Raw genomic sequence first — 27,258 nt, 5'->3', positions numbered from 1 at the left:
GTGCCAACATGCTGTTTCTTTGCCTTCCTCCCTGGCAAAGAAGAATTTCAGGCTTCTAACGCATAGTTGGTCAGTGGCTGTGCCATTGAGCAGGGCTCTGGATTATCTTCAACCAGGCCAAGTTGTTTCACTCACTGGACAGCAGTATCCCATAGCCGTTGCACGAAGAGGATTAAATGAAGCAATCACAATTTATTTATTGACAAAGCGTAACCACAACATTGGACGTTTAACAATGGAGATGAGGCGGAACCGCAATGACGCAATGAGCAAGTATACGCACAGCAGACTTATAAAAGTTTTTTTTATATATAACTGGGGCCCCATCTACAGCAAAGCGCTATGTACTCACCCCACAGAGTGGAATAGAAGCTGGTGTTCACGGTCAGACAGCTGTGCATTTTTTCTGCAACATCAGGCCAGAACACAGATGAAGGCCGACCGGACATCTGGAAGCAATATATCACCCGCTTAGGGTAAACATTATATACGTACGTGAATAGTCAGCTTTGCCACAATTTTTCTTCCCAAGAATTTCTCTCTTTCTTTCTATTTCTTTCTCTCCCTCTCTCTTTCTCTCCACTCGTTCTCGCCCACGATAGCGTGTTCTGCGAGAGAAGAGGATGAAGATGAAGAAGAGGCCGATGATAACGCGTGCCGCTTCATATTGAAGATAATTTCCATTCTACGACACGCGGCAAATCTCGAACATAAGAGCTCTGCTGTAAAAGTGGCCTTGGCCATTCATACTCAACTCAAACGGTGGCTGGCGAAGTGGGCGAATTGGTTGACGTAACTCGTGTCTAGAGGGTAATAAGATATCCGGACATATTGTAACTCCGCAAAGAGTTACCTAGTCAACAATTATCTACTCAACTAAAAACATCTAGCAGGAATGCGCAAAAGCAATTCGGCAAGCCGTAATATTCGCCCCCTAGCAGATAGGCGCGATAGAAATTGGGCGAGCACCACTACTCACGACTGATCCACTAAAAATAGACATAAAAAGTAATTAACTAGATAACACATTTATTAATCAAATAAATAAATGAATAAGTATAGAAACGCATAAATAACCTATGCGCTCAATTTTGAGCCTGCACAAATCAGCCGTAGTTGTCACCTACGTGCAACAGGCCTCAGGCCTTGCCGACCACCCGACCTGAAACGCTGGATTAGTGGACCTCACCACAGCTCATTACTGGACTTCATACACGAAACAAATTTGTATGTGTATTTCTGAGTCAATAATTATTATGCCTAAGGGCATACTTTCGAAAAAAAATCAGAGGGTAATTGCTTTAAAGCAGCAAATGCTAAATTGAAATGTTATAAATAAACGTAAAATTAAATACCTCAATAAAAATATAAAATAAGTACGTTTCGAAAACAGCTTCACTTGTTATCTACCTTTACAGAGCGGAATGGCTCATTACCTTTGTAAAAACTATTTTCGATTAACTGTCCAGAATTCCTACCTTCATCATCTCATTTTAGCCTATTACACGACTTGACTTTTATTTACGCATTATTCCACGCACGTTGACCTCACGTTTTTTTTTTTTTTCTCCTCCATTCCACTGCCTTCAGAGTAGCAGATTGGCGGACATACGCTGAATCTCTGATTTTTTTTATAAAGTGCTTCTTTCTTTCTTTAGCTCTTTCTAAACCACAATATAGACCGCTTTTTGATAATTTTCGATTATATAAAGTTTTTTCAAGCGCTCAGCGCAGACCCTGCATTGTTTGGTGGATGTCGTACACCGGCTTTCCTCACTCTACGCTTTCATTCGTTATGCGGGGCATGAATAATTCATAAAGTTCCGTTATACCGGGTGCCTCAATAGATGTGTCCACAAATCTCAAAAATTAGGAAAATACGTACTTGTTCGCCACTTTCATACTGGCATTTGCTGTGGAGGTAGGTATCTTTAGATGTGTGGATCTACTAATCACAGCAATAATTTCAAGAGTAAAATAATTAAGTTTTCCATTAATGAGAGAGGTAGTCGGTTCAAATGAGAGAATTGAAGTCGTTCCTGCTAAGAGCCTAGTCCTGTTTTTAGATTTCTAAAAAGCGGCCTCTGGCAGTTGTTGTGGTGGGATGAAATTTGATAATATTCACCGGTGAAACCGAAACCGAAACGCCTCTGAGTGCACTTGGCACACTTTACCAGACGACCAGGATGACGTCACTGTTTCGGACAACGATTGCAGTCGCGTTAGTTCTTCACTCATTCTTCCTAGCGTTCTATAATGGCAAGCACAGCCGCTTGACCCATGAGGCGAAGTACATCGATGGTTTTTACGATCCCTCATTCCGCACTCATCTATTATGGCAGTTGCGATTTACGGGGTCTCGGTTTAGCCGGCGAAATTTGCCTAATTTATTCACGTCGCAAAAGTAACCCGTGGCCGCTTTTCGGAAATTTCGAGGCTGCAAGAGGCTCTTCCTATGAAGGGCTTCATTTCTCCAATTGCACCCATATTCTGTTTCGTCTGATTAAACGTTCACTTTAGTTCCATTATTAGTGAGGTCCCTGCCGCTACACGAAAATTAACTATGAAGGCAGCGAGCAAATCCCGCAGTTTCCTTAATTTTAGGGGATTTTCAGACATATAGCTTTGAAAACCCTATATAATCAACAGCGTTTTCAGCTTACTATTCCAGACTTCAGCCGAAGTGGTACTTCGCATGTCCTACGTAACTTGTTGAAACCCCACGGCACAAAACACAATACCTTAGCGCTAACAGCACTGAAATGTCGAAAACGCACCGAATTCCGCGAGAAGGGATTAACGTTTGCGATCATTAGGAGTGATTCCAATAGTGAGAACTTTTGACGCTATGTCGTAGCAATTTTCTTACCTCAGATGATACCGTCCATGCGTCGGAGGCGTTCTCAAGGCCGTCAGGAAACTGTTATTTGCCAGCACAAGTTCATTTTTGCGTGCCAGTGCCAGCATAGATGACCTGGACAAAGTTCTTCTGGCGTAAATCCCTAGTCGAAGTTTCTGGTGGCAATCGTTCTGACTATTATAACAGATGCATCGCCTTTCGCAAGCCTCGAGAGCTACGCGTGACGACTCCACATAAGATACGTTGTCAACAGAGCCGCAAGACATAGGGCGTCACATCAAACACGCAAGGAAACATGGATGATTGTGTGGTTCATCGTAAGATTTCCTCTCATACTGACCACATCACCTTGCAGCAGGATATTCACAGAATCACCAACTGGTGTTCACATCGGCAAATGACCCTTAACACGGATAAATGCAAGTTACTTTCAGTCGTAAACGCGATAACTCGACATTTCATTACTTGCTTAGCAATAATTTTGTAAGTCAGATATATATGTACAAATATTCATCTGACACTAGACTTATTTTGGTCTAGCCATATAGAAAAAGTCACCACAAAGGCATCGCGTACGCTTGGATACTTAAAACGAAATCTTCGGGATGCACCGTCAGCTACACGAAAACTAGCCTATTTATCATTTGTCCCTCCACAGCTCGAACTTGCATTATTCATATGGTCGCCGCAGCAAGCATACCTAGTTCATTCACTCGCGTCCATACAAAATCGTGCAGCTCATTTCATCGTCGGTGACTACAGGCGGGCATCAAGCGTGTCTGTTTAAAGTCGAAGCTACCACTTCCATCGTTGGAGTCACATAGGAACATTGCACTTATCAGCCTCCTTCGTAAACTTATTTGCAGTCATTATGCATCTACACTACCGCTTACTCATGCGCATCGTATATCTCGTCGTCTTCAATATCATCGAAGCTTGCAACGTCTGTTCGGACGAACGAAGGCGTTTAATTCATCGGCTTTACTACGTGCCATAGATCATTGGAATGATCTTCCAGATAAAATGGTGGACATACACGACCATGGCATCTCCAAACGAGTACTTCACGTTATGTTTTCATAACTCTTTTTCCTTATTTAGTTTTTTTATTTGTGCATTTTCGTTCCACGTAGCCTCGACCATAGAGCCATTGTATAAAGATGTTTCCATTTGTGCAAAAGCTGTCGCTCTTCTTTGTTGAAATAGTATGGTCTACTCGAGTGTGGTTTTGATTCCAGATGTAACAACTTTAATTCACATTTTCTATGGTTTTCCGCCTAAAGACTACTAATCCAAAACGTTCAGTGCGTTAAAAATATTTGTATTTAGCATTCACTGCAGAACTTAACTGTTTTTGGATTCGCTAACACATGCTCCATGCTGTTCGAACTATGATGTACAACCTCCCTCACAGAATGTTTTAATTGGAACATGTGGTGTACTTGAATAAATAAATAAACACTGCGAGATGCAGTGATTTCCATCCGAATGATGTTCCACAAAAAGCATACGCCGACAGTCCAAACAAAAATGTTATGCATGCTATCTCGATGTCATTCTCTGACGTCGACAATGGCCAAGTGCTTAGCAGAAAACTTGTGTAGCGACTAGTGTAGTTCCACATCCTGCACTAAATGCAGCTACACTACTGTGAAACCAGAGGAAGTGCGTAGCACGGGCACCCAGCAATTCCCGCTCGTAGAGTTCCCATTGCTCCGTTTACTAAACTGCCGGTAATGTCAATGTTTGACGTAAGCATGTACGGTTTCCCCGGCATTAGCAGAACCTTGTTAGGGATATTCGCAAACTCGGAGTGCGACACGCGCGCTACTTTTTGCTGCGGTTTATAGACTTCCTACTTGTGGAGGCGTTAAGGAAATCGAGAGACGTGTTGTCTGCAGCGAGTTCCATCAAATTGTTCCCCGTTTCCCCTTTCAGATGTACCGACGAAGCACAGGTGAAGCGCCGATAGGAGGCACAATTGCGTAGTTGGCGAGGCGGTGGCGCCCTCTTTTGCGTGACGCAAGTTTTAGGCACATGTGTCTCGAAGTGTTTTTAGCGATTTTAAGTTAATTATTGCGAATACTTCGTGTTTTTTTCTATTAAACATGATAGCTTAGACCTTGTCAGGTTTATTTTATTCTGGTTTTCAGCATCGCTAGCCTTGTTAATGGCCTGTATTTAACATATAATTGTGCTCGTGGTCACGTCACATGAGATCTACGGATGATAAACGAGGTCCCTAAGGTGCTACGCACGGAAATGCCCCTCGCCACCGAAAGACTGCACGCATCGTTCAGAAGCAACAGCGTCTGCAAGCGCGACGTGAGGAAAACGAAGGGTGTCAAATCAGTGAGAGTTTCACAAAAGAAAAGAATTAGCGGTCGAAAGATGGATGTATGATATCACCGCGACGAACGAGGAAGCAAAAAATTCGGCAGATCCCACGCACTGTGGGAATCGATGTAATGCGAAGCAGCCAGCAAAGAGCTGCATACATCGCCTTGTTTGTCTTTGAGCCAAATGAAATCAATCATGCCATGGCATCTAGTCCACCATATATCGCATGTTTGCCATGCACGCATGCATGCACCATCTAGTATACACCATGCCAATGAAACGCATATTCTGGTATATACAATGCATGACCTGTCGCTTATGTTCATCACACACTCGTGTCGTGCCATACCAATTTTGGTATATATCCAGTTAACAAAACGGCCGGAAGCACACCATGACAGTGGCATGTAAATCATACCGTACATGACATGCATAACATAACTCGCATGTTAAGACCTCTCATTTATGTTCATCATACAGTCACATCGCGCAATATTAATTTTGGTGTATATCAAAAGAGCGAAATGTCCGCGAGTGCACCACGAGTATAGCATGTAAATCATGCCATGCATGTCATGCATGTCATGATTTTCATGTTAACACCTTTCATTTACGTTCGTCATACAGTCGCTTCGCGCAATACCAATTTTGGTGTATATCAAGCTAGCGAAGCGGCCACGAATGCACCATCAGCGTGGCATGTAAGTCATGACATACATGGCATCATGTCACGGTTTTCATGTTACCACCTGTTATTCATGTTCGTCATACAGTCGCGTCGCGCAATACCAATTTTGGTATTTATCAAGCTAGGAAAACGGCCGCGAATGTATCATGAGTGTGGCTTGCAAATCATGTCGTACATGAACTGCATGTCATGTTTCCATATTACCACCTCTCATTTACGTTCGTCATGCAGTCGCGTCGCGCAATACCAATTTTGGTGTATATCTTGCAAGCAAAACGGCCACGAATGCGCCATGACCATGACATGTAAATCATGTCATGCATGTCATGATTTTCATGTTGCCATGTCTCATTTACGTTCGTCATACAGTCGCTGCGCGCAATACCAATTTTGGTGTACATCAAGCTAGCGAGGCGGCCACGAATGCATCATGAGCGTGGCATGTAAATCGTGACATACATGACATGCATGTCATAGTTAGCATCTTGCCAACTGTTATTCATGTTCTCCATACAGTCACTTCGCGCAATACCAATTTTGGTGTATATCAATCTACTGAAACGGCCACTAGCGCACCATGAGCGTGGCATGTAAATCAGGTTGTACATGACTTGCATGTCATGATTTTCATGTTACCACCTCTCACTTACGTTCGTCATACGGCCGTGTCGCGCAATACCAATTTTGGTGTATATCATGCAAGCCAAACGGCCGCAAGTGCACCATGAGCGAGGCATGTAAATCATGACATACATGTCACAGATGTCATGGTTTTCATGCCAGTACCTGTTATTCGTGTTCTTCATACAGTCACATAGCACAATACCAATTTTGGTGGATATCAAGCAAGCGAAACGGCCACGAGTGCGCCATGAGCATGACATGTAAATCACGTCGTACATGTCATGCATGTCATGATTTTCATGTTACCACGTCTCATTTACGTTCGCCATACAGTCGCTGCGCGCAATACCAATTTTGGTGTACATCAAGCTAGCGAAGCGGCCGCGAATGCATCATGAGCGTGGCATGTAAATCATGACATACATGACATTCATGTCATGGTTTTCATCTTACCAACTGTTATTCATGTTCTTCAATCAGTCACTTCGCGCAATACCAATTTTGGTCTATATCAATCTGCTGAAACGGCCGCTAGCGCACCATGAGCGTGGCATGTAAATCAGGTTGTACATGACTTGCACGTAATGATTTTCATGTTACCACCTCTCACTTACGTTCGTGATACGGTCGTGTCGCGCAATACCAATTTTGGTGTATATCATGCAAGCGAAACGGCCGCAAATGCATCATGAGCGTGGCATGTAAATCATGACATACATGTCATGGATGTCATGGTTTTCATGCTACGACCTGTTATTCATGTTCTTCATACAGTCACATAGCACAATGCCAATTTTGGTGTATATCAATCTAGCAAAACGACCGCGAGTGCGCCATGAGCGTGGCATGTAAATCATGTCATACATGACATGCATGTCATGATTATCATGTTACCACGTGTTTATTATGTTCGTCATACAGAAATGTCTCGTCATACCAGTTTTTGTATATATCCCTTCATTTAAACGGCCGCGAGCGCCCAGAGACAATGTCATGTAAATCATGCTGCACATGACATGCGCGTCATGATTTGCATGTTAGGACCAGTCATTATGTTCTCATGAATTCTTGTCACGCCGTACCAATTTTGGTGTATATGAAATTAACGGAACGGCCGCAAGAGCCTAAGGTCGTGGAATGTAAATGATGCTGTTCATGACATGCGTGTCATGATTTTCATGATATGACCTGTCATTTACGTTCGTAATAAGGCCATGTTATGACACACCAATTTTGGTATACATCCGATTAACGAAACGGCCAGGAGAGCACAAAGTCGTAGGCGGCTAGATAGATATATAGATAGATAGATACGCTCAAAGTCGCAGAAGTTCGCTAAGAAATGCTTCGCATTTAAAAGTAGATTGGTGAATAGATTGATTAGCCGTAGAAGAAACGCGGAGTCTGCAAGGAAGAGTTGATGTGACAGATACAAAAACGAGCATCGGTACGTCGGCCTAAGAGTATTGAAATGCTAATCTTGCGATTGTTACACTGCAAGTCCGGAGTATTGTTCAAAGCCGCGTACGCCTCCACTGCTGCTTTGATAGCGCGGCCGATGAAAGAGTTACCTGATTTTTTGGCCCATATTGCAGGACGTAGTTGATCACTTCGTGCCTTGGGTATGTCTGTGAGGGTGGTAAGTGCTCGCTTAAAAGCGCGTACGGGGTATGGAGCATCTTCCGCTGGTAGCATCTTGCGACGGTCGAATCGTGTAGTCATCGAAAGGCGCGTTTATTTCGCGCTCGCTCATGTTTACCATGTTGCACATTTCATTTATCAGTTTGTCGAGGACACCTGAATTATTTTGGAAGGATAATTAGTAGTCTCCAGTTTACGTTGCAGTGGTGCTTCTGTAATTCGGCAACCTTGTGGAATACAGCTGACGGCAGGGAAGCGTGACGGGCAACATCTGCTAACACTAGTCTCGGGAAGCCGACTGTTGTGTCGCGTAGCGAACAATGTTGCGGTCGCAATCTCTATCGTTTACGCAGGTCCAGAGACTCAGCGCGACATGAAAATGCCCAACAAGCTTCCGCAGCCGTACAGCTTTCGGAGGCCTACAGATCACGGCAGCGCAAGAAACCAGGACGGCCATCACCTTCATTGTGTCAAGCGATGATGGACTTATAGGCGCGTACGTAGCTGCACGGACTGAGAACAGTGAGACTACTAATTCCAGAAAAGCGACCATCTTCATGAGCCCCTTATGACAAACGATAATCCCTTGCAGGCAGTGCTCAGCTTCTTCAAGGCATCAGACTTGCCCCGACGGTTGTAGAGTAACGACGTTAGCATGACTGTGAGGTGTGTAACGTTTAGTGTCTGCGCGCTCTCCCTCTCTCTCTGCCTATCTCTATACTTATATCTCCCTCATCCCTTCCCGCAGTGTAGGGTAGTATACCGGTCTTTCTAGACAGGTTGACATCCCTGCCTTTCCTTTCTGTCCTATTCCTTTCTTCATTCTTGCATACGTTTTCTTCCATTGAGAAGGAGTCGTAGTTGTTACAATTTTAGCCATCCAGGTGTCGACGTTCTAATTCCGTCTGCCACGGAAAGACAAGCCACCGTAGAGCTGTATTCGCCGCGGAACACGTGTGCTCGCGAACCAAGAGAGCAGCGCTGCAGTTAAACAAATCAATATAATGAAACCTTCACTTAGCGACCCACGAACTCGGGGAAAACATCATCTCTTAAGGCGATCGATATATTTTCCTTCGTTCTATATGCGCTCCTCTGCACATCAATTTCTCGGGTCCAGTTCATTACAAAGTTTATTGCTGTCCTGAGAAGACTTGTGCCGCCAATTAGCTTGATATTTTCCCGTTTCTATGTGTTGACTTCGATTAGCCAACGCATTAGCACAATGCAGTCATTTCAAGTGGACCGAATAATAATCGAATCGTCTGGGTATACGTGCTTTCCCTCTTTTTGTTTATCAATTTGAAGCAACGACGCAGATGATGCGACACGATCGTCTCTACGAAATTCCGTGCACGTCAACGATATCGATTGCCAAGCACTCACACCATGTGCCCAGTGTTGTCTTGTCACGGCCCTTAATTTGTCACCCGCGATAGCAGTCAAAAATTTAGAAAAAAACAACACCAATGCGTTGTGCGTGTCGATTCACGTTTTGCAGCCGTCAAGCGAAATAGCAACACCGCCGGGGAAATAATTTCACTATTCAGCAAATATCAGTCATTCTTCACTTTCTATGTCTAACCACGACGAGATTGATAAGGGAACTTTAAGGGATTTTTTTTATGTCACTGTTTCCTAAAGCTACCTCGAGGCGGTAAATCAGATGTTGACGCAATGAGAGGTGGCACACTTTTGCCACTGCAGCAGTAGCATTACACACAACAACGAGTTTTGCTCAGGCTGTCCAGCGGCGCACGAACTGGAGGGGTGGGGGTTGAACAAGAGTCAACAGTGTTGCCTAGAACTTTATTGTCAGGTTAACGCGGACAAATGTAATGTACAGACGTACATATATGCCATTACTACCTTGTTTACATGGACGCACTTCATGCGATTCTACTTTCAAGCATAAATAGCTTAAAAGCCATTAAATTACTGGCCTCACTTGGCCAGATGTAATGACATTAAAGGCGCGACTTCGATAGTTGAGCATTAAACAGGTTGAGTTCCCTATTGTCTTTCACGTGTCACAAAATATCAAAGTTCGCTCACTTTCAACGTAACAAAACGCATCATATACAGTAAAACCCCATTATATCAAATTCGGGTATCACAAAGAGCCTTTATATCAAACTATTTGCGAACACGACAAAGCTTTAACGTCAATGCATACAAAAATTTACGTCTACATCGAGCTAACATAGCCGGAACAGTTGATATATCGAACATCGGGCACTGTAAAACACCCCCCGATGTTGGGTTTTCCTCAAGGATCGAGGACTTTCCCGCTTGCATTTGTGAGAGTGAGCGGTGTAGTTAGGGGGGCGCCGTGTAGAGCGAGTAGAAACTGCTGCTTGCCATGGTGTTGTTTCTCCCATGATTCTTCGTCGTAGCGCCCGTCGCCGTTCGCTTCACCGCTTCCTTTGCTAACTCAGTGGTTGCGGTAAAACGGAAGTACCTGGCTGTTGTCTCGAAGGGTGGCGATAATCAACTCAGTCAGACGTAGAGGAAAGAAGTCTGACGTCACAGCTGCGTATAGCATCCCAAGAAATACGCTAAGTATAATATCATAAAACAAAGGCCAATTTGCGCCAAGGCAGACTAGAGGTTTCCTGCGCCCGACTAGTAATCACAGCTGCGCATGAAGATGTTGAGGCGCTATTTACATCGAATCGTATTTCCTCGCGTATAATCCGCCCCTGCATATAATCCGAACCCCCAACTACAAACCGCAGAAACTGAAACCTAAAAAAGAAAAAAAAAGAACACGTGTACTGCCGTGAAGTCGCCTTTCTTGCATTGTCGTAAAATAGTGCCGTGAAGCCATGCTGTACACCGAAATTCACGCCAAACCGAAAACAAGTAATTATTATAATACCTTTATATCGAATATACGATAAACTGAACTAATTCGCGTTATTTTTGCGAGTTTTATATATGCGGGTTTGACTAGAAGTAGCAAGCGCCTTCGTGTACACTCAACGGTTTACCCGCTCTGGAAACGAAACACGCTTGGGCGTGATGCATACTTGCAGTATTCCTATTCGCGGGATTCTCGGCACTTCTTTTGTACTATCACAATGCGTACCATATTGTGATAGCTGCTTCGAAATGGCATACACCTCTTGCCTGTAAGACACCATCAAACCAACAAACGGCCGCAGATTTGCAGTTACTTCCGCACAGTCGGATGCAGCTGCAAGCGTGAAGATAGCCACTTCGATGCTTGTTTGTTGAGGCGACCATACCTCGGCAAACCTAATTTTTTTATTCGTGTAAAGTTCTCTGTTAGATATGGTTTCTCTAGCTTAGACACCACTTCTTGTCCTGACATGTTTTGCATGGTGGGAATAATTCCAACGAAGCGCTTGATGCTCTGCTATTGCTGCGTAGTGTCAGGACGCTTCATGCAATCCGGGATTGAGAAATTAGCACATGCTCTGCTAAATAGGAGTCCCTGAAAAGGGACAGCATGCCATAGGCGCTCTAGTCCCAAACGACATTAAGGGCAAGCGTGGATAATTCTACAGCTTTAACTAAAGGATGGCACGCGCCACGTTAAGACTAACTAGAATACATAAACTGAAAGTAATACGCGCATATGCTCAACGTCCAGCTATAATGACGAGAAAATGGGCCATAATAACTGTTAGGTTTTTACGCTCGAAAACCTCGATATGGTTGAGACGCCGAGAAATTTTCTTTCCTTTTATTTATTTCTTCTCTCCTCCTCCTTTTCCTTCCTCCTGTCTACTTCGATGAGCAGACTTTTCGCTTAACGCTGGCCTCCTTCCTCTCCGGCTCCTTGCCTCCGCACTCCTCGTTTTATTAGGCTCTATTCTCTCCCTCCCAAAGCTCCAACCTCTTTCGCCACCGCTCTTCATCACTCTCCTTCGCTGCCCTCTCTCCCTCCACTGTCCTTACTTTCGCTCGTACCTGCTTGCCCAATTCCTGTGGCACATACCGGAGTTTTTGTGGACGCTACCCAAGAGTTTGCCAAGCTTAAAGGGCATTTAACCACCCAAAGGTCGAAATTTGTGTCATTGCAGTTGTGCACGAGCCTACGGTGAGCGCTAGTGGAGTCAAGCGCATTTGGTAATCGAAATGCGACCTTTGCTCCTTTCGTTTTTGCCTTCGCTAAGCTGCGTTTGTCGGCTAGTCTCTCCACCCCTCCAAGGCGAAAGAGCAGGGAGCGCGCGCACCTCCTAGCAGACAAACAGGTACTTGTTCTCCTACTCGACAGCGTCTGCTGCTGACGACCTCACCTAATCGGACAGGTGACGTCCCGACGGCCACTGGGGACAGCGGAAAGGCACGGGGAGGTGCACGCGAACATTGATTCGTGGTTGAGGGGCCCTTTAAATGGCCCCGCTATTAAAAGGCACTATGCGGCATTCATAGATTACAAGCAGGTATACCACTTGGTAGAGATGCTAGCAGCTTTCGAGGCATGCGTCGCCAGGGAGAACCTAGAACGTGCGTGAATATCATAGCCAATATCTAAATTCCACTGCTAACCCGCTCCCCCTTAACACAAGCAAAACAAAACAGAAATTCAGAAAGGAATGTGACGGGGGAATGCAATCTTCCTGCTATTATTCAATCCTTTTTAGACGTTTTTGCACAACAAGATTGGAAAGAAAAACAAATAAAGGTGAATGAAGAATGTCTCAGGAACTTACGGCTTGCACACGACGTAGTGCTCTTCAGCAATGGCGGCTGAAAAAATGACTGGGGATGTAAACCAACAAAGCACTGCAATAGGGTTCAAGATAAACATCCATAAAACAAAGGTAATGCTACGTAGCCGGCGAAAGAGTTGTTTTGTGCGATAGGCAACCCACCATGGGATGTACAAAAGAGTTCGTATATCTAGGTCAATTAAGTACAACGAAGCGTAGTCATGTAAAAACAATTCATCGTAAAACAAGAATGGTCTGGTGGGTCCACCGCAATTAGATAACACCAACTTCGGCAATGCTCTGCTAAACACTGTCATTACTTGATGTTTACATTTATTCACATCAAACACGGACTAAATCTAAATCACTGCATGGGAGGCGTATTCGGCAACGCACATAGGAAGCCTAACCGCCAAACTCGAATCAGTCCTGTTATGCCCATGGCGTATGGAATCAAAGGCGTTCGCAACAAGCTCAGCTTTTGCCATCGTGGTTCGAGGGACATGCACGCCACGCGGACCGTAGAAATGTGTGATTTGTGCAGCGTCGGCTATTTATTTTCTGTCAGTAAGAGATTGAATGACGCCAAAGGGGTCCTAAATAAACTGCATAGGCTCATCTTTCAGAAACATCATACCTAAATCACCATTCATTAAATTACCAGCAGAACTGCTGTCGAAAGCGCATATATTTTAACCTTAGCTTCTAGCTGTGAGATACCACGTTTAATCAGTTCATAGAGGCAAAGAATAAAACAAACAAAAATAAGGCGTGCAGCACGCACGTCACCCTTTCGCTCTTACCATACACTCCTTTCAAACCCTCCCAGAAAGAGCCGCGTCACTACAACAACTCATGGCATATCCTCGCAGAGCAACTCAAATCGAGTCTTTCCCACGTGCCCATGCGGCCAGCCTTGCTTTTTCGCCGCACACAGCCCAATGCTGCATTAATCTAACCAGCTGTGTCGCTCCGACAACAGACTATCACCCCAAGAAAACCGTCATAGAACTGTACTTTCCTCACCAGTTGTAGCACGCCATTTGAAGGATTGATTCCTCGTGAGGTATAATGTACATATAAGAAAATATGTACACAGCAAAATAAATCAATAAAGTGATATGTACATCTCCATTTCTTTATTAGACTACACTTCTTCAAGTTATTCAGAGTGTTACAAGAGGTAATGCATTATTACAAATAAATAGAGAGAACCCAAAAGAGTTATTCGCAGCTTTACATTGCCTTCTAGATTTGTTTGTAACGAATCCGTTATTTCATTTTTGTTGCTCACACACTAAGAAAAAACTGAGTATTTCTTCCACACAACTTATCGTGAGGTACCTCGCGTCTTCTGGACGCATGATACACCGCAGGTGCTTGTTTCTCTCTTCTAAAGCATTGTCCTAGTTGCATTCATGAATGAACTTGTATCTCACAAAAACAACAGCTGGCTGAAACACTTAGGTGGTATGCCCTCAAAGTACCTAACAACACAGCTTATCCGCATGTCTAAGGCACTTCTGTCTTCGAGAGCAAAATATTCTTAAAATTCAGAAGCTCAATAGTCTGGGCGAGTTCGTGATGCAGAATTGAGCACTCTGGACAGCAATACGCAGGACCAAGGCGAGACATGCGGGACAAGCGCTTGCTCCGTGTGTCTCGCACTACTTGGACTAGTCCATTGCGTTACACATTACTCAAATATTGTTGAAATTTTGGAAGTGGTAGGCTGACAACTTATCAAACGAGGTGTACATAATGACCTATATGGGGTACTATTGCGTAGCGAGACATTACACTTAGTTCCTGGCAGAGCAGCGGAACGGTCGTGTGGATATAACATAGATATTCAGGGCACACTTCTACACGGGGCGTTTATGGATAAATGAAAAAAAAACTTCTAGTACACTGCACTGCAAAAGACAATTCCCACAATAGTCCTCATAGTAGCATGTGCGAAACGCTGCCATGAGAGTGAGGGCGCCCCATGGTGATCTGTAGCAGTCCTTACTTGGATGGATCATCAGTGAGAGTGGTCATGTTTAACAATACTAACTAGCTTTGGACTGTGTACCGTGCAGCAGACGCACCCCGTCCAAGACAAGGATAGCCGACCACGTGGAACGCAGTAGTTTTCGAAAAAGACTCGTAATCGTAGCTGTCAGTCTCGAGGTGTCGGAGTGCGGGCAAGGCCTTGAGCACATTGTGGAGCTTTCCGGGTTCCAGGTGCAACTCCTGCAGTGTGTGACTCGTGCACAAGGCCACGTGTTCGAGGCGCGAAAATGGCAGGTCTTGGCCGAATCGAACGCAGTACCTGAGGAATTCGGAGCACATTCCACAGTCACCGAAGCGCGCTGTGCGAAGCGTTTCGCGGGTGACAGAAAGAAATGAGCAGAAAGTGTTCAGTAGCATGTTCCCGCTGATCTCAACGTGTTGTAGATGAGGGAATGCGCGGGCGTTCAGCGTGAGGTCCCTTGCCGACACTGTGCAGTCTTCAAGCTGGAGGACCTTGATTTCGCGACACATATTCGCAATTGTGGAGAACACCACGCCACCGCAATGAGCCAGGCCCAATTCTTCGAGATCTGGGAACTTTTCAAGAAGTTGTTTCAATACTAAACCAACGTCTTCGCGGTCCCCCTCTGGCCAGAATGCCCTTAGGCTGCGAAGATTGCGGAAGGCGGAGATCTTGGCGAATGCTTCCATTGAACCCAGAGTGACCTGCAAGATTTAGGCGCTTGGTTAACTTCGCTTTCCAGAGAACAAAACACAATTTTCGATATGTTTGCGTTCTTTTTTTTGTTGTTGTTGCTGGCCTAATTCACTTGTGCACGCAGGAAAGCATCAAAGAAAACAGTGCAGCACATACTAGCTAGCGCTTAGTGCAGCGCTATCTATTATGTCTTGCTTTTCTGCGCTACTTGGAGCATGATAGCAAAAATAAAAAAAAAAAGTAAAGCGAGCCTAATGAAATAGTTGTGCGTCTAAGAGTGGTACTCGCACTGGTTGTGTTGGTGAACTTGTGGTTACGTGTGAGCGATCTTCTTTTTATTTGATGAATTGATCCTTAGCCCCCGCGCCACAGAATGCTTTCTGCACGTAACGTGCTTTTTCACCTGTCGCCAGGATGGGAGGATTAGATGCTTTCTGCACTTCAAGTGGTATTTCACTGCCTCCGGGATCGACACACCTTTGACCATGCGATGATTTTATGAGATGACGTCACCATGTGGCGTCATTTATGTGACGTCATAGGGGCGTCACGATGTCGTAATAATGACATCCAAGTATTGGCTATATGGGGTGTCATTATGACGTCATGAAGCCTTAATATCTGATCACGTCACTTTTTGCATCAGCTGTTGCTGACGCCGACGGCCACTTTCTTCGTTTGATGAGGCATTTAAGGCAGTTGCTTTAAAACATAATAGCTCACTTAAGCCACAACCATCAAATTCGTACTGTTTTACCGAAGCACTTATACTAATTGCTGCTTCTGCTAATGTCTACTAACTCTGTGACTCCAATTTTAATTTATGGCATACCTGAATGTGTACCCGCCACGGTGGTCTATTGTGTACCCGCCACGGTGGTCTAGTGGTTATGGTACTCGACTGCTGACCCGCAGGTCGCGGTATCGAATCGCGGCCAAGGCGAAAATGCTTGAGGCCCGTTTACTTATACACAGGTGCTCGGTAAAGAAACCCAGGTAGTCAAAATTTCTAGAGCCCTCCATTACGGTGTCCCTCATAATCATATCGTCGTTTCGGGACATAAAACCCCAGCAAGAATTGTGCCGCAATGTGTACTCTAATGTGTACCACCATTTGCTTAATGTGTACTCTATCGTGTACAACCCTTAGCGTAACCTCTTTCATCGCTTTAATATTTCTTTTATCAAGGTTTTCGAACTACTCCCACCGCTCCTTGACAGGGTGGTGTGGAAGATAGGAAAAAGTGTCAATCGGTAATCGTGCCTACGCTGAAAAACGCATTGTTCAAGCCCGATGCACGTGCGTGCGTGCGTGTGTGTGTGTGTGTGTGTGTGTGTGTGTGTGTGTGTGTGTGTGTGTGCGTGTGATAATGGAATCTTCGGGACATGAATCCACTCAGTAGAGCAAGCTGTAGTCGAACATTCCTCGTCACCGCAAACACTCGCCAAAAGATGTTGCTCTTGCACTTCACTTCGATAAAACTGACGTCAGTGCAGCAAGTGTCAGCACGCCATTGTGTACGAAATATTAGCTACCTTGTACACGCCAGTGTAGTCGACGTGCCTGATACACCAACGATGTGCACACAACTACTGAATTTACACAAGAACATCGAGCAAAGTCGCAAGTCTAGGCTGTAAGTGAACAAATTCGCCTACCGCAGCTACATGCTTGAAATACGAGCGCGTTACTTAAAGAGGGACTTAGTAAGACTACGACAGTATCGCTCGTATTTCCAGTATCCTGAATCACCAAATCGCCGAATGAGCCATTTTGACAAGCTGCTCGCTGTTTCGCACAAAATCGATTCCCGAAATGCGTAGTATATCCCGGTATTGCGAAGAGGTTTGCAAAGAGGAACCCGGGACCAACGCCTTTCCGGGGCGGTCGCTCTACCAATTGAGCTAACCAGGAAGCTAGCAATTGGCAGCGCGAGAGCGAATTCATCGACAACTCGAAGCAACTGGACACATATTGCAAAGAGGTTCTGCGGAATCCCGCAAGGTGGCGGAAGGGTTAAGAAAAGAAACAATAGACAACCACCCATTTGGTGGTTGTCTATCCTTCTTTTTCTTATATCCCGGTATGTGTTTCAACATTTGTTACTGTCTGCCATATATCAATGTCCTGATGCTGATGAAGCTATCATGACTTCTGTGCACGATGGACCATTGCGGCAACGCTGCCACCACTTACTTGTGACAGTTAATTTCGATCTTCCGGAAATTAAACGTAATGGTATAAATTATGAAACCTCTTCTCCAGCTGACCACCATTTAGACAATGTTTTCGCTTAATTATCAGGAATTAATTAACCGAAGTGTTTGCCGGATCAAGGTAGCCGCTGAAACTGGCATTGCAGAGCACAATTTGATGTTTTTTCTTCGGTATATTTATGGTCGAAAAGCACCCTCAGAATCGGCTGTAAAATACTGCAGCCGGGCGGATTATTTTACAGCGACTAATTATCTAGAACACATCTCACGAAATCTGTAAACGACATCTACAGCACCTGGAACTATTTCTGCATAATTGCTGATTTCTGCACAGCGGGCCACTAAGAAAACTGCGCGAGCATTTTCGTAATCGGCGAGTTAGCCACGAGATTTCTCAAGCCAAGCGATAAATAAAGTGGTTACGGATTATGGAAATACTGTTGCAGATTGTTATTGACAATAGGGACGAGTTTTTTTTAATGAAATATTTCCTCCGTTTACCATATTATGTCCCGATATCGTTTATCGCTATCTCAAAACAACTAAGAGGTCTCCAAGATAATGCTAGATGACGTCGGAAATAATTTTAGCAAATGCCTTCAGAGTGTTCTTTTCGGAGACAAGTAAATATACTCAATACGTACTGATGGGCTTGTTGGTGAGCTATGATGTTGATAAAGCAGCGCACAAACAACAGAAAGACGCGTACATGAATATTAAAACAGGTCAGCAATTCGATAAGGAACGGCGATCTCGCTTTATAAAAATTGTTATAACGTGTTCTCGCTTGTGCGCCGATTGTGTCTGTGTACTTGTGTCTGTTTTTGTCTTTTTCGCAAGAATTCCGCAACCGAAACCAAGAGATTCAACGCATACCCAGAAGTGGCAAAGGTGGTTCAGGTGGTTAGTGAAGGTGACTTCACATTTGTGCAGACAGGATTTCTGTAGTGCGCTAAGGAAGCATCAACTAAGCAATCACTCCCTTTGAAAGTTTCCAGTGCGCCGAATGGTATAGGGAAGGACGGCTATGTTTCGCTTAATTTCACTCATGTTTACCCTCCCCCTTGGGCCTAAAATTCGCCTGCAGCAATGCAAATGATAAAAATAAACGGTTATTGAAAAGATTGATACCATAGCCCCGCCACGTAAACATATAAGTTTGCCCATTATTTATCGTGACAAATTTGAAACACAAGGTCGCTTAGCTTAAAGGTATCCTTACAAGAAAACATTTGATGTAAAATAAGAACGTGGGTGATTCCACGTAAGCTCGAACAAACGATTGCTGGTTGACCTGATCAATTTATTTCAAAATTATATGTATTATTGCCTGATGAGTCGAAAGAAGAGATCCGCAATTTGTTTTGCCGCCAAAAGTTCTTTCGAAGCACAGGAAATCAATAATGACGAAGAGGTGAAGTGGAGCGCTCATCCGCTCTGCCGTTTTGGCCAATTTTTGTTATCAATTGCACAAAGTATATTAAAGTTAGGTAGCTGAAATTTGTTTAACTAAATATATGCATGTTTTTGCTTCTGCTCAGGTATTTTTAGTTTTTATGTGTAGGTGTATATGTTTTTATAAAAGACCTTGAATTTTGCCCAGGAAGCGTTATTTTCTTTAATTTGAAGGTCTTTATCTCAAAAAAGCGTTGTAGCAGGAGCAACAAAAATTCTGCATTACATTATTCGCATACTTATCTACCAAACTGCCGAATCTTATATTTATCTAACTTTTCAGTAAATAGATACGAGTGGGATAAGTTCAAGAAAACACCAAGCAATGGAAACTTCTGAGGACAGTTAAAACAAACATTTTTTATAATTCTTACACTTTGTCCACTTACTCTCCTCCACATCAGCTTTCACAATCATTGAAAATATATTGCATAATTTTGTTGCACTAATAGTTACGGCCCTCTCCAATGTGACTCTTAGGCAAGGATTAGCAATTCCGACGTCTTGCCCAGCAAGTGTAAAATGCAGGCAGAATTTAATTTCTTTTTATTAAAAGGCCAGCAGTACCGAAAAAGGTGTCGACGTCACTGAAGAGCTTAATTTTGAAATTATTTGGTCCACGACAGCGGGCACGAGCGCGTGGCCAGCAAGCAGGCGCACGCGCACCCGATATGCTCGTTGTAAGAGACGGCGCAGTGAGAGCTCGTTTTCTCGACCTCAGACCGATCGAGTTCGAAACAGCAACACCTCTCGGGTGACTTGAACGCCCGTGTACCGGTAGTCGCAGTGATCTGGTTAATTGCGTCGATTTCTTTTTCAGGGAGCATAAGGATGTCATCGTTCAACTGCGCGTTCCATGAAGATCTTTCACTGCAGTCGTATCAAAAGCACGCGTAGCACAAGTAGGCCGTCTCACTGACAGTCACTGATCTTTCGGGTGTTAAACGTTCCTTCAAAGCACTGATGTCTAGGTCGGTAACTATGCCAAATTTTGGCTTCTTTGCAATAATTAAAGGAGTACTGACACGATATCGAGACATCGCAAAAGGGACATTTTTTGCTTCGTTCGTATGCAGTGTCAACGCTGTCCACACACCGGAGTCGGAGAACACGAATAAAAATTTTTGGACACTGAGCATCTGGAAGCCAGCCCCACTGAAAGGACATTATCCCCACGAGTCAAGACAGTTCCCACGAGTTTGCGAGTTCTGCGTCCTGCATGCAACCTAAATCGTAGAAATCACTGTAAGGGTCACTGGACGACAATTCACTCATCATCGTGTATGTGCACCACGAGCAGATGACGGATTTGCCGCTAGTATGTCGCGAGTTTCTGTATCCCCGTGACCTCACACTGCTATGAAACGTCACAGAGAAGCCACCCCCCTCGATATTGAAACCGTAAGGGTCTTTTTAATGTGGCGCTAAATGAAATATATACGATGCATTCCCAGGCAGCACAGTAGTCGTTTTAGGTTTCTCGACACCAGTATTTTATTTAGAGCAACAATCCTAATTTTTTTTAAAATTCATGTCCGTAGTCCTTTAAGCTTCTTGTTCTTCGAAAGGTAGTCTCCACAATACACTCATTCAGAGCTATACTTTCTCGCCATGAGACGTACAGGAGGAGTAGAGCAACAGCAAAGCGCGAGAACTATCGGCGCCGAATGAAGTGTGAATAGCGGACCGAAAGCGCGACCAGTTCAGGCCATCTGCTGCCGACATCTAAGATAGGCAAGCGCATCCTGTAACCGATTGTTTTGCTTTTCTTTCCTTTGACATTCTATATTTTGCTTTGCCACTTTAGCGCCACGTTCATGCTTTCCACTGATCGCAACTGGCGCAGCGCAGTTTCTCTGGCAGCAGTGTGCGTGAAGCGAGCGCTCATAGCTCCCTTATAGATTAACTGTAGCAACAGCGCTAAAAGACGGGACGAAGAAAGGACACAAACCGCGGCGCTGACTAACAACCAAATGTGTTTTATTCTTCCAGTCTGCATATATATACTCCGCCACAATCTCAAGGAAACAAAAAGCACAGAAACAAAGAAAGATGATTAGCCTGCGCAGAGGCCAAAAAATCCTCAATCGGACAGAAACGTTAACTCCTTCGGAAGAGATGGAGGGGGGGCTGACACATGCCTCTCCGCCATTGTAGATATGATACGCTTCAGAAATGACACGCGCCCGTTCATCATGGTACTTCGACAGGAAAATGGAATCTTTAAAAGATGGCTGGCAACCACATTCATTACAGTGAAGCGACAATTGACTATCTCTGGCTTGTTTACGGACGTTGTTCGCATGCTCGCGCATGCGGTCTTTAGCGCACCGCCCCGTTTGGCCAACATAGTAACGGCCACAAGAAAGAGGTATCTTATACACAACACTATCACAACATTCAACGTACTTCTGGTGATGCTTCTTGCTGCATCTTTTCGTCTTGGTCTCTCGATTTACTTGCTGACACAGGCTACCAAGCTTTATTTTTGGCAGAAAACAACAGTCTAACGCCTGCCCTGCTGACCACTTTCTTCAGATTATGTGCCACCTTGTGCACATAAGGAATAACCACTACTTTTTCTGCGGGTGTGTCACTGATTGAACAGTAGGTGAGCACTTGCTTTTAAAACCGGACACGAGGCTTTCTGCGATGCTGGTCAAGAGCGTTCTCGGGAAACCTGCAAGCTTCAGGTGTGCTACTTGAGAACAAAAGCTCGCTTCGACTAGGTGGTCACAGCACCTCTCAAGCGCCGCCTTCATGCAAGCCCTTGCAATACCGCGCTTCACAATTTTTGAATGCGCAGAAGAAAAAAGGGAGAAGGCTCTTTTGAGACCTAGGCGCATAGCACCAACATACATGGCTGTTTGAGAACGAAAGTTCCAAGTCCAAGAAGCGTAGCCTATTGTCTGAAGGATGCTCAGTGGTCAATTCAATTGGGCTTAATTCTGCGAGGAACACGTCAGAAATTTCCGCAGCAGGGTGCAGGTCATGAGAGTTTGTGCTATAAAAAATTAAAAAGTCGTCCACGTATCGCATCACCTTTACCGTGCTAGTCTGTCTGAGCTGGCTCTCGAGGTTACGGTCATAGCTGGCTAGTAGAATGTCACTGAGAACAGGGGCGATGCATGAGCCTATGCAGACTCCTTTCCGTTGAATAAAAAGCTTATCGTCGAAACTGATGAAGGTGGACTGCATGTAAAACTTTAAAAACTCTAAAAACTTGTCTACAGTGATTCCACATGCGTTCTGAAACTTAACAACACCGTATCTGTCAATGCAATTACCAACTTCGGCACACACATCATTCTGAGGTAATGAATAATATAAGTTTTTGACATCGACCGAAAAAGCACAAGCACCCACTGGACAGTCATCTCGGAGAAAGGCAGAAACGCCTGAAGCTTGCAGGTTTCCCGAGAACGCTCTTGACCAGCGTCGCAGAAAGCCTCGTGTCCGGTTTTAAAAGCAAGTGCTCACCTACTGTTCAATCAGTGACACACCCGCAGAAAAAAGTAGTGGTTATTCCTTATGTGCACAAGGTGGCACATAATCTGAAGAAAGTGGTCAGCAGGGCAGGCGTACGACCGTTGTTTTCTGCCAAAAATAAGCTTGGTAGCCTGTGTCAGCAAGTAAATCGAGAGACCAAGACGAAAAGATGCAGCAAGAAGCATCGCCAGAAGTACGTTGAATGTTTAGTGTTGTGTATAAGATACCTCTTTCTTGTGGCCGTTACTATGTTGGCCAAACGGGGCGGTGCGCTAAAGACCGCGTGCGCGAGCATGCGAACAACGTCCGTAAACAAGCCAGAGATAGTCAATTGTCGCTTCACTGTAATGAATGTGGTTGCCAGCCATCTTTTAAACATTGAATTTTCCTGTCGAAGTACCATGATGAACGGGCGCGTGTAATTTCTGAAGCGTATCATATCTACAATGGCGGAGAGGCATGTGTCAGCCTCCCCTCCATCTCTTCCGAAGGACTTAACGGTTTTGTCCGATTGAGGATTTTTTGGCCTCTGCGCAGGCTAATCATCTTTCTTTGTTTCTGTGCTTTTTCTTTCCTTGAGATTGTGGCGGAGTATATATATGCAGACTGGAAGAATAAAGCACATTTGGTTGTTAGTCAGCGCCGTGGTTTGTGTCCTTTCTTCGTCCCGTCTTTTAGCGCTGTTTCTACAGTTAATCATGAACCAACCAGCCCAAATGCGTACCTTATTCCTTATAGAGTTTTCATCTTGCTTCCACGTCCGCCGTGTTGTCAGCGCCTAGCTGCGATGCGAACAGAGGATGGATAGAATAGCAAAGCTCCAGTGCACGTTCGTTCAAGTCGTCCGAGAGGTGTTGCTGTTTTGAACTCAGTCGGTCTGAGGACGCGAAAACGAGCTCTAACTGCGCCGTCTCTTACAACGAGCATCTCGGGTGGGCGCGCGCCTGCTTGGTAGCCCCGCGCTCGTGGCCGCTGCATTGACCAAATAATTTCAAAATTAACGTCTTCAGTGCCGCCGACACCTTTTTCGGTACTGCTGGCCTTTACAAAAAAAAAAAAGAAATTCAATCCTGCCTGCATTTTGTACACTTGCTGTGCAAGAAGTCGGAGTTTCCAATTCTCACCTAAGGGTCTCATTGGAGAGGCCGTAACTATTAGTGCAACAAAATTATGCAATATGCTTTCAATGATTGTGAAAGCCGATGTGGAGGAGAATAAGTGGACAAATATTAAGAAATATAAAAAATCGTTTTCTTAATTGTCGTCATAAATTTCTATTGTTTGGTGTTTTCTTGAACTTAGCCCAATAGTATCTATTTACTGAAAAGTTATATAATTATAAGATTCGGCAGTTTGGTAGATAAATATGCGAAGAATGTAATGCACAATTTTGTCGCTCTGCTACACGGCTTTTTTGCGATAAAGACCTTCAAATTAAAGAAACTAACGTTTCCTGGGCCAAACTTGAGGTTTTTTATAAAAACATCTACAGCACACATAAAAACTAAAAATACCTGAGCAGAAGAAAAACATACATATATTTAGATAAAGAAATTTCAGCTACCTAACTTTAATATACTTTTTGCAATCGATAACGAAAGTTGGCTAAAAGAGCAGAGCGGATGAGCACTCCACTCCACCTCTTCGTCATTATTGATTTCCTGTGCTTCGAAAAAATTTTTGGCGGCAAAACAAATTGCGGATCTCTTCTTTCCACTCATCAGGCAATTATATATAAAATTTTGAAATAAAAAATCGTTTGCTCAATCTTACGCGGAATCACCCAGGTGCCCTTCCACAACTGTAGATAAACTTTGCTATCTGTGGGAACACGCTTGATAGAGAGTAAAAGCTGAAATAGGCAAGGCTGGCGGTTATGCCGCCCTGAAGCTCCAGAAACGTTGTTCGCCAAAGCAACATATTGTCAAGTGGTCGTGACGTCGACGAAGGCAGCAGTGAACACGTCCGAGATGAAACTTTATTTGGCCGAACTTGTGGCCGAGAAACTAAAATTCCAACCACAACAATACACTGATAGCGGCGGACAGAACGTCGACCGTCGATCAACTCACAAGCGGTCAAGCGCGTCGGCTTTTATACAGGCGCTATCGAACTTTCCAGCAATATCGCTGGTGGCGGCGTTATCTCTTGATAGAGCTGGAACATTCGCGTGCGGGGCGCAATCTTAACAAAACGATCTACTACAATCGCGACGCTTCTACAACACTACTTCGCGGACAGCGTCGAGCGTTGATAACCGTCCCTGCCGGTCAAACCCGAGTACATCAAAACAAAACAAGAACTGGGCGTCGCAATATATTGGAGGAGTTTTTTACGACCCCGCTAGTGTAAAGTCGAGAAAATGAAATAGCGCTCTGAAGCTGCCAGAGACTTATCTTGCCAAGTTTCTGGAACATTCACAGAGACACTGCGGCTAAGACGAGACAATATCTCAGTTTTCTTTTATGTTACACCGATTTACCAGTGTTGACATTTGGCACAATATCTATGAAATCGAAAAGTAAATTTCGCGTTCTCTTCGAATAGCAAATCTATAATTGCGAAAAACCGCTATAGAGTTTGAGGAATCATATCAGTCAAGATTGATGTGTTTCTTTTTTAGCGTGCTCCCTTTTCAGACAGCGTAATCATGGTCTATCTAAACATTATTTCAGGGTGCTTGCCGAGATACTCCTCACACAGATACACACAAGAGCGCTTTATTTTTATTGTTTCAGAGTGCGTGCGTGCGTGCGTGTGTTTGTGTGTGTGTTAGGTAGGTAGGTATTGGCAAGTATTCGACGGCAGCCTGCATGATGTTTAGGAAACCTCACCAACATTCCCAATAAACTTTATAAGCCATGCGTGACAAATAACCATGCAGGACAAACGACTCTGTTCAGTAACCTCGAGTTATTTCACAGCCATTTTAATTACCCATTATCAGCTCTTACCTTCAGGGTTTCGATGGCGGGAAATATTTTTGCAGCAAGAGTCACGTCAGCTGCCTTCACTGGAATCGACCGCAACTTGGTGGACACTCTTTGCCAAGAGAAGAGCCAGAGGTGGGTGCAATTCTTTGCTTTCGGCAGTTCCGTAGAGAGAGGTAGGCCGTGCGGCTGCATGAAGCATCCCGCGAGCGTTACCGAGTCGATGCGTCCTATCTGAAACCAGGATGCGAACTTTCATCACTGTCAAGCATTCTCCGCCCGATAGCTTTGTTCCACGCGTCAGTAGAACTTATTCTGAGGGTTTTTCAATACTCACGGCAGGCGGCCAAGCGGCCAGCGGCAATCTTTAATTCTCCTTTAAATTCTCAGGTAAGCGACAAAATAGCCGCATTCGTGAGGATAGCATCGGAAACGAATACGATCCAGGATTCTTTGCTGTCCAAGAAAGATGGCGTCTGAGCGAACGTTCGTATAGCTTGGATCTCGACTGCATGGTTGTCTGCACACAAGTAGGTGCTTTGCGTAAGCCACGTTAAGTTTTTTATTGCGATAGCAATTATATGGACACTCTCGGTTGGTTTTTACCGTCGCCGTCATTTACCCATATATATATATATATATATATATATATATATATATAGGTACTGAAGTAGAATAATTCAGAAAATTTTCTTCCGAAGCGCGGAATCGAACGGGCGACCTCTCGCTCCGCAGTGCCCGGCATTAGATAGCTAGAACACAAGCCGTACGTCTCTCAGCATGTTAACTGCGTTCCTGTTTCTATTCATTTAGTTAACTCTCTTCTTACACTAGTAATGTGCTGGTGGGTTTGGTGCGGTGACGTGGTCAAGAGCGAGGTGACATCACGGCTCACTGCTTTTTCGAGTAACTAAATGCGCTCTGCTGAAATGGAGTGTGGACATCTCCTTTGAGTGGACACATTGAGAATAGCTCCCCGGAAGGTGTCCTTCTTATCTTTTTCGTCTCTAGAAGTCTCACGAGTATTGGCTGAACCTAATTCTGCGGCATCCTCCATCCTTAAAGGGACACCAAGGGCAAATATTAAGTCGACGTTGATTGTTGAAATAGCGGTCCAGAAACCTCGTAGCGCTATTGTGCCAAAGAAGTGCTTATTTTGAAATGAAATCACGTTTTAGTGGTCCGTATCGCGTTAGCGCACTTCAAATCACCCACCTGAAAGCGGTCTTTCTAAGGTCACAGTTGCCGTGCCCAACGTTGCCCGCCTTTAATGCGCGGCGGCGTGCACTGGCGGCGTGCACCATTCGGGCATCCGACAACATCACATGCATGCGGCATTTTGTCGAACTCTCTGTCAGAGCGACTTTCACGAACGCGCCAAACACACGTGGCAGTACGCGATACCGAAACTACCACTGAGGCGCGACCGCGTGAGCGAAGCAGGGCGTCAGGCGAAGCGCAGTTCGGCGAAAACGGAACCTTTGAACCACGCGCGCCGTTCCTCATGGCAAGGCCAAAGAGGTTACTTTTTCCATGAATCAAACAGAAACAAACAAGCAGCATTTTATTACGTCTCTTGATGCACGGAAGGTTCTCTTTTTATTGCAGCTATA

This window comes from Rhipicephalus sanguineus, chromosome 3 (assembly GCF_013339695.2).
Source record: "Rhipicephalus sanguineus isolate Rsan-2018 chromosome 3, BIME_Rsan_1.4, whole genome shotgun sequence".
In the NCBI taxonomy this organism is placed as follows: Eukaryota; Metazoa; Arthropoda; class Arachnida; order Ixodida; family Ixodidae; genus Rhipicephalus; species Rhipicephalus sanguineus.
The sequence above is the reverse complement of the archived record's forward strand: the minus strand, read 5'-3'. Positions refer to the sequence as shown.